The sequence below is a fragment of the Chenopodium quinoa genome, unplaced genomic scaffold, assembly GCF_001683475.1.
Source record: "Chenopodium quinoa cultivar QQ74 unplaced genomic scaffold, ASM168347v1, whole genome shotgun sequence".
Lineage (NCBI taxonomy): Eukaryota > Viridiplantae > Streptophyta > Magnoliopsida > Caryophyllales > Amaranthaceae > Chenopodium > Chenopodium quinoa.
This window is the reverse complement of record NW_018745410.1, coordinates 4,205,927-4,213,883: the sequence shown is the minus strand read 5'-3', so window position 1 is coordinate 4,213,883 and position 7,957 is coordinate 4,205,927.

Here is a 7,957-nt window from a genome sequence, read left to right as displayed (position 1 = left end):
TAGGGGGTTCCTTGGCAAATTGCAATACATTAGTCGATATATCAACAAATTGACTATGACTTGTGAGCCAATATTTAAAAATTTAGATATGACTTGTGAGCCAATACATTATCTGGCCCAACAACTAATTTAAACAAGTCGTGCATAAACTACTCATCTTCCGGATGAAGAGATTCTCATGACACAAGATGACAAATGGGTAATGTACTTCGACGGTGCGTCCAATAAAAAAGGATGTGGCGTAGGAGTGTTACTCATAAGTCCAAAGGGAGAACATACCCCAATCTTTGTAAAATTAGACTTTGAGGTTACTAATAATGCCGCAGAATGTGAAGCGTGCATTATTGGATTAGAAGCAGCAACTAGCATAGGTGTGAAAAAATTAGAGGTATAAGGAGATTCCAGTTTGATTATAAATCATATACTAAAAAATGGAAAATAAAAAACTCCACAATGATATTATACCAAGCACACCTAGAGCAACTCATCAAGCATTTTGAACATATTGATTTTAAATATCTGCCAAGGGATGACAATCAAATTGCCGATGCGCTAGCAAAATTAGCCTCAATGATCAGCATTCCAGATCACTTCAATATGATGCCATTATGCGTTGATAAAAGAGAAGAACCAGCATATTGCAACACAATACCTTGACTATCAACTACAGATTGGTTGAAATTGAAACCATTTAAGTTGAAGGCCATAGTATAGAGGAAATAAATGACATCGAAGGAGACAATCCTTGGTATGATCCTATCCTCCAATATAATACCCATGGCACATATCCCAAAAGTACTTCATCGAAAGACCAACGAGCCTTACGAACACTTGCAGCCCAATATGGTCTATTAAATGGTTAATTATACAAGAAAGGGCCTAATGGTCAAAGTTTATTGTGTATAGACCAACCCGAAGCCACACGCCTTATGGAAAACACTCACAAAGCGTTTGTGGACCTCACATGAATGGTAAAATGCTTTATAAAATAATTTCACGACAAGGGTACTATTAGTCCACTATGGAACACGACTGCATACAATATGTTAAAAAATGTCCAGAGTGCCAAATGTTTGCTAATTTACAACACCTTTCACCATCCGAACTATACAACCTCACTTCCTCTTGGCCTTTTTCAACTTGGGGAATTGACATAATTGAAAAAATCTCCCCAACAGGAGCAGGAGGGCACGAGTACGTATTAGTAGCCATTGATTACTTCACCAAGTGGATTGAGGCTGCTTCTTACGTGAATATCACTTCTAAACATGTCACAAAGTTTCTCGAACGAAACATATTTTGTAGATATGGAGTTCCACATGAACTAATTAGTGATCAGGGATCTCAATTCAAAGTTGAAGTCGAGACCCTCTTAACTCGTTATAAAGTAAAACATCATCACTCATCCCCATACAAACCCCAAATGAATGGAGATGTAGATTCGGCAAATAAAAATATAACAGTCAACATTAAGAAAATGGCAGAAAATTATAAAGATTGGCCGAATAAACTACACTTCGTATTATGGGGTTATAGAACGTCTATACGAATATCAATAGGAGTAACTCCATACTCCTTAGTTTTCGGAATGGACGCAGTTCAACTAGTCGAACTGGAAATACCACCCCTACGCATCGCACTCGAAAGTAAGCTATCGGAAGCTGAATGGGTAAGAGCGAGGTATGAAAGCTTTTATTCCTCGATGAACGACGATTAAGAGCTTTGCGTCATGTACAAGTCTACCAAAGGCGCATTGCGCGTCATTTCAATAAAAGAGTAAAACCCAAAAATATAAAAGAAGGTGACTGTATACTAAAGGAGGTTAGGGGTCCGCAAACCGATCCAAGAGGGAAATTCAAACCTAATTGGATAGGTCCCTACCGCGTAATAGAAATCCTATTAGGAGGAGCCGTCAGATTAATGGATATTGGAGGAGACGAAATTCGCCAATTAATAAACATTTATCAACTTAAGAAATATTATATATGAAATCCGTATTAACTCGTTCATTCATACAACCAACTTTAATTAGCATTCAGTTGAAAGATTCTAAGTGTTATACATTTTATCGAATAACACGATAAAATACATAACACTTAGGGGGTAATTTAGATAAAAAAAACCGTTCTAAGTGTTTAGATTTTTTTGAACATCACGAAAAATCTTCACACTTGGAGGGGTGTAAATATACTCCTTAGGTGTTGCGCGCGCCACCTGATGATAAACTGTGAAACCCAGATTTTTACGTTTGAATGAAGTTGCAACTTCTACTTACGATAAAAGGAAGGCGTTTCTTGAATAAAACATGTACTCGAAAACTTTGATTCAATTCTTTTTAAATAAGGTTTGATTAATTTTTCATTTAATTTCTACCTAAGAAATTAAAGAAAAATAAAAAAATAAATAATAAAAAAATTAGAACTACGCAATGACCTGATTTCATAATACGAATACGTAGGCAATCTTTATGATTTGGTCTTATCAAAATATCAAAACATAAAGCTCATTTTATTTCATTCAAATTCAAAAAAAAAAAAGACATTGTTGAACTAGATTATAAACGAAAAAAAGCATAGTAGTGATTACACTTTATCCAATAGAAAAAAAACTAATAAAATTGTGTAACACTCTAAGGCTTTAAATTACTATATCCTCAATTGTCACGGACGATGGAGGAGTATTTTTCATCGGAGTATTCTCATAAACCTTAGAGCTTTCTCCTACACTCTTCTTCTTAACCCATACATTGTTCTTCAATTTAAGAATAGAAGTCTTTTCAACCCTTTTTCTCTTTTCCGAAGCTTTCATTAGAGTCCTTTTTCGAGGTTGTTGCAAAGGTTCCTTGATTATTACACCTTGTTGTGCGGGTTTAGAGGGAGCTTTCCTTTTTTTCCTTCGAACGCGCCTTAGGAGATGAGAAATCTAATTTTCTTCTCACTGCTTTGTTTTGGCCACTAGGAGGAGTAGTGTTGACCGAATGCATCAAAGGCTTAGGTGGATTGCGAGCCGTGGCAGTTTGATATTGAGATCGGGCCATGTTTAATTCGCCGCATTCATCCAAGCTTTGTAAAAGGAAGACAGTGCAATACTCAGAGTAGGATTTTTTACTACCCACCTAGGAAGACTTGACCAATACTCTATCCAACGAAATACTCGCTCAGGTCTAAAAGTCACATCTTTGGGGGCATCACAATCTTGCGGGGGAATAATTTGTTTCATCCCATATTATTGTCTCATTACCCTGCAAGGAAAAATATAAGTAGCACTAGATAGGCCTAGAAGCCTAATGTATAGGGAAATTAAGACCATTCCCAACCATACTATTTATGTTCCACCAAGGAATCACAAAACGTATGTTAGGAACCCCGTGACAGAAAAATGACGTCCATTCCTCTTCATTCTTGTGCTTATAAAGGATTCGACGTCTAGGGAATGTCCTTACTCCATTAGCCTCAAGGTTTTGTGGATGATCAACTATTCGGAAAGGCTCCATGAGCCAAATCTGAAAAAAAATTTAAAAATCAGTTTGCGATTTTTACATAAGCAGGTGGCGCGCGCATCAAAACTAGCCGCGTGCAACGCAGAAGATTGCGCTGGTCATACCAGCGTAACTTCATTACTTGTGCTGATAAACGAAAAAAAAACTTAGGTGTAATAGGAGTGGACTTCCCGTAAAACTGTTTTCGTTAGGGTCTCCTCTAACGCGATTCAAGCATAAAACGGTTTCCGCCAAAGCCAAAGGAGCGGGTGAATGACATCCCTCTATTTGCTCTACTATTGTAATACCCCGTATTTTTATACGTATTTTATTTAAAATATGTATTTAAATAATTTTAGCATTTTAATTATGATGTTTTAATTATTTATCCCATGTAAGTTGGGAATATTTTGACTAAAGTAAAGTTTGTTTAATTAATTATTTAATAGAAGTTGGGGTTTTATTTGAAGAAGTTATGATTTTTAACAAGTTTTACTAGGGAAGGGATCAGGAAAAACTAAAGGAGGAAAGTTTAGGGTAAAAGGGGTGATAGAGAAGGGGTATAAATATCCCTCTTATGAGGCAATTCAACTTTGCCAAGAGTGGAGAAAACCCAAGGTAAACTTCTCTCTCTTTTCTCTTTATTTTCTTCTTTCTTTTTCTTTTTCTCTCTCCTTCCCTTCCCCTTCTTGTTGCGCACCACACCACCACCACCGGCAACCACCACCACCGGTGGGTCGTCGGCCACCAGCCGGCAGCAGCGGCGACCACCGGCGCTGGCAGCAGCCGGCAGTGGCGCCGGCCTGCTGTCAGCAGCCACATAATTCGAAAAAAAAAGGTTTTAAAAATCAAATCTTTATTAAAAAAAAAGGATTGAGGTAAGAATTATGTGTTAAAAGCTTTTATTAATATGTTGGTGAGCTTGGGTAGGAAAAGAAAGGGCATATAGGCTAGAATTTAATTTCTTTCATGTGTGCATAATTTTATTTTGGGTGTTCAAGCATGTTGTTTGACTAGATGTTTGTTGATGAAAGCATGAAATATGTGTATTGTTCTATGTGATCCTTCGAGATTGTATGATTGAACACCGAACTTAATCTCCTACAAGACTGTATTATTTATTTTAGTTTATTTTATTTCTTTTTGGGAAGGGAAATCTTTTCTAAGCCTTTTCTCTACAGGATGCCAATCTTTCCTAGCAAATTTACTCAAATGGGATCTCTTATAAAGAAACATAATGAACACCCCTGACTTTGTAGAAAAGATCAGATACTTTTGTTCCTACATGAGCAATGTCTTACGAGACAGAGTTTATGACACCCCTGATCGTATTTCGGTGATGATTGTCCACTATCTTCCAGAAGAGCCCCCTTACATTGCTGTCAAACAGAGATTTTCTGATTTTTACCTTCCAGGAGACGTTCCGAATTACCATAAATACAAAGACTATTATGGCCAGTGGTATCCAGATTATATTTTCTTAACTAAATATCTCGTAAGAGTGGAGAAAGCTCATTGTCAGCACTTAAATCTTCCCTACCCTGACTACTACTACGATAACCCAGTAGGGAACAATCCTCCTCCTAATCAACAATCATGATATTCTTCTTCTTCTTCGTCAGGGGGTGGTCAGGCAGAGAGTGGAGAACAACAAGAGGGAGATAGTTCACTTATGGAGATTTCTGATCCTAATCCACCTCCAACTCCAATAATAATAGACATTTCATCGGATGAGGAGGAAGAAGGGGAGTTTGTACAAGTAGAACCTGAACCTGAGTCACCCGAACCAATGGAGGAGTCAAATGATTCTAATTTCTATCTTTCAAGCTAAAACAATCCACTGACAAAAGGGACAACGTTCGAAAGGAATAGATCTTATAACTTTCCTCGTCACGAATTCATAATCTTTATTTTAGTTATTGTTATTTTAGTTTTAAAGCAATAAGTGGCATGACCACACAAGTTTCTAGAAAACAATTTTTATTTTAGTAATTTCAGTCTATTTTAATTAATAATACCTTATTTATTTCCTTGTTAATTTTTTTTTAAATAAATTTATTTGTTTTCCAAATCTCCCATTTCACATCACTATTCTAATAACCAACTTTCCAAGCAACTTAATTCCAACGAATATTTCTAAGCTATGGGCATCTATGGGAATTATTTTTTTTTATCTATGTGATGCTTTATTAAATGTATGGTTGGTTAGCAATCAATAATTGATTGATAAAGCTACAAATTAAGGGAATTCTTAGCTTTCGCTATCCCAAATTGTTAGCTTCAAATTTTACTGTGAATGTTCAAAGAGCGTTAAGTAATAGATGAGTGTATGTCTTGAGAGCTAAACGTAGCCATTTCTAATATAAATCCTTATTCTCAATTCAGGAGAAGCAAAATGGCAGGGGGAAGAGGTTCTGGTAATGGTGGAAACGATTTGAATGAAGTAGTAAGGCAATTGGCAGCAGTTGCCCAATAATTGGCAAGAAACTCAACTGGTAATGGGGATGCTCAAGGAGAGCTCTTTAAGAAGGTGGCACAAAGTAAGCCACCAACATATCAAGGCGAGCCTGACCCTATTATATTAGAAAACTAGTTAAGGGAATTTGAGAAACTATTTGGAGTTGTGGGATGCCTTGAAAACTCAAAAGTGAGTTGTGCTACTTACTATCTGAGGGGTGAAGCTGACCTTTGGTGGCAGCAAAACGAGACTACCATTAGAGCACTACCTGGGTTCAACTGGACCAAATTCCAAGAAAGTGAGAGACAAGTTTTATCCTAGCTTTTTGCAGAAGCAAAAAGCTGAGGAATTCTCAAACCTTAAGATGGACAGGATGTCAGTTACGGACTACTACACCAAGTTTATTGAGTTATCCAATTTTGCTGAAGGGTCTGTTTCTACCGAGAAAGCAAAAGCTAGGAAGTTTGAGAGTGGCTTAACTACTGATTTGCAGTTAAATCTGTGCAAGCAAGTATTTGAGACCCTGGATGAAGTATATGGAAGGGTCGCACACCTTTATGCTTTGGAAGAAAAGAAGAAGAAGGAGTTAGCTGAAATAGAAGGGAGAGAGAAGAGGAAGGAAGTGGGGCAAGTTTCTGGAAACCAATAGGGAACCAAGAATGGTTTCAAGAAGCAGAAGTACCACCATAACAATAACTTTCACAACAATAATAACTTCTAGGGTAATAATCGTCAAGGAAACCGTAACAACAATGGAGGGACTAGAAACAATAACCAGGGGAATAACAAGAATGGGAAAATTTATTATTGCAAGAGGTGTAGGAATAACCACCCTGGAAAGGATTGCGAGGGCAATTTGGTCTCTTGTCGTGTTTGTAATAAACTTGGGCATAGGGAAAATGAGTGTTTCTCCAGGAATAGCAATGGGAACAGGCAAAACAACAATAATTCGGGAGGAAACCAGAGGAATTTCCAAGGGAACAACAACAGCTTTACTGGGAACAAGGGAGTGCAACAGAATGGGGCAAAGAACAGTAACACCACCAGTGGGAATAGCCAACAGAAGGGTGGAACTGTAGGGAAACTGAATGTTCTGAGTAAGCATGAGGCGGATGCCATGAAAGATGTTATCACTGGTACTTTTTCTATTAACTCTATTCCTGTTAAAGTATTGTTTGATTCTGGTGAAACTTTTTCTTTTGTTTCTAAGGGTGTTGTTTCAAAACTTAAAGACTTTTTAAAGACAGTAGAGGTAGTAGATTTACCCATAACCATTCCGATAGGTGGGGTAGTGAAATGTACTAAAACTTTTAGAAATGTGCCTTTAGAAATAAAAGGAAAGATATTCCCGTCTGAACTTATTGAGTTTGGGCTGAGCGACTTTGATCTTATTCTGGGAATGGACTGGCTGGGTAAGTATAATGCTGAGATTAGTTGTAGATCACAGAAAGTGAAGATGGTCACAAGCAAAAATGAATCAGTGACTTACTGGATGAATGGTAAAACCAAGTGCCCAAGGGTAATATCAGTACTAAAATTAGCAAAATACATGAAGAAGGGACATCCAGTATATTTCTGTAATGTTAGGAATATGAACCATGAACAAGTGACAAATCCAGAAGATATAGAAGTAGTCAACGAATTCCTGAATGTATTTCCGGAGGAGATCCCTGGAATGCCACCTAAGAGGGCAATCGACTTTACCATATATTTATGCCTTTTGGATTGACTAATTCTCCAACAATCTTTATGGATTTGGTGAATAGGGTATTTCATCAATTTATGGATAAGTTTGTAGTTGTGTTCATAGATGACATACAGGTGTACTCAAAGAGTAAGGAAGAGCACGCAGAACACCTAAGGGCAATTCTGCAAACACTAAGAGAAAACCACCTTTACGCAAAATTCTCTAAGTGTGAGTTTTGGTTCAAAAAGGTAGCCTTCTTGGGACATTTCGTGTCCAAAGATGGAGTAGAGGTAGATCCAACCAAAATAGAAGCTGTTAAGAGTTGGCCTACACC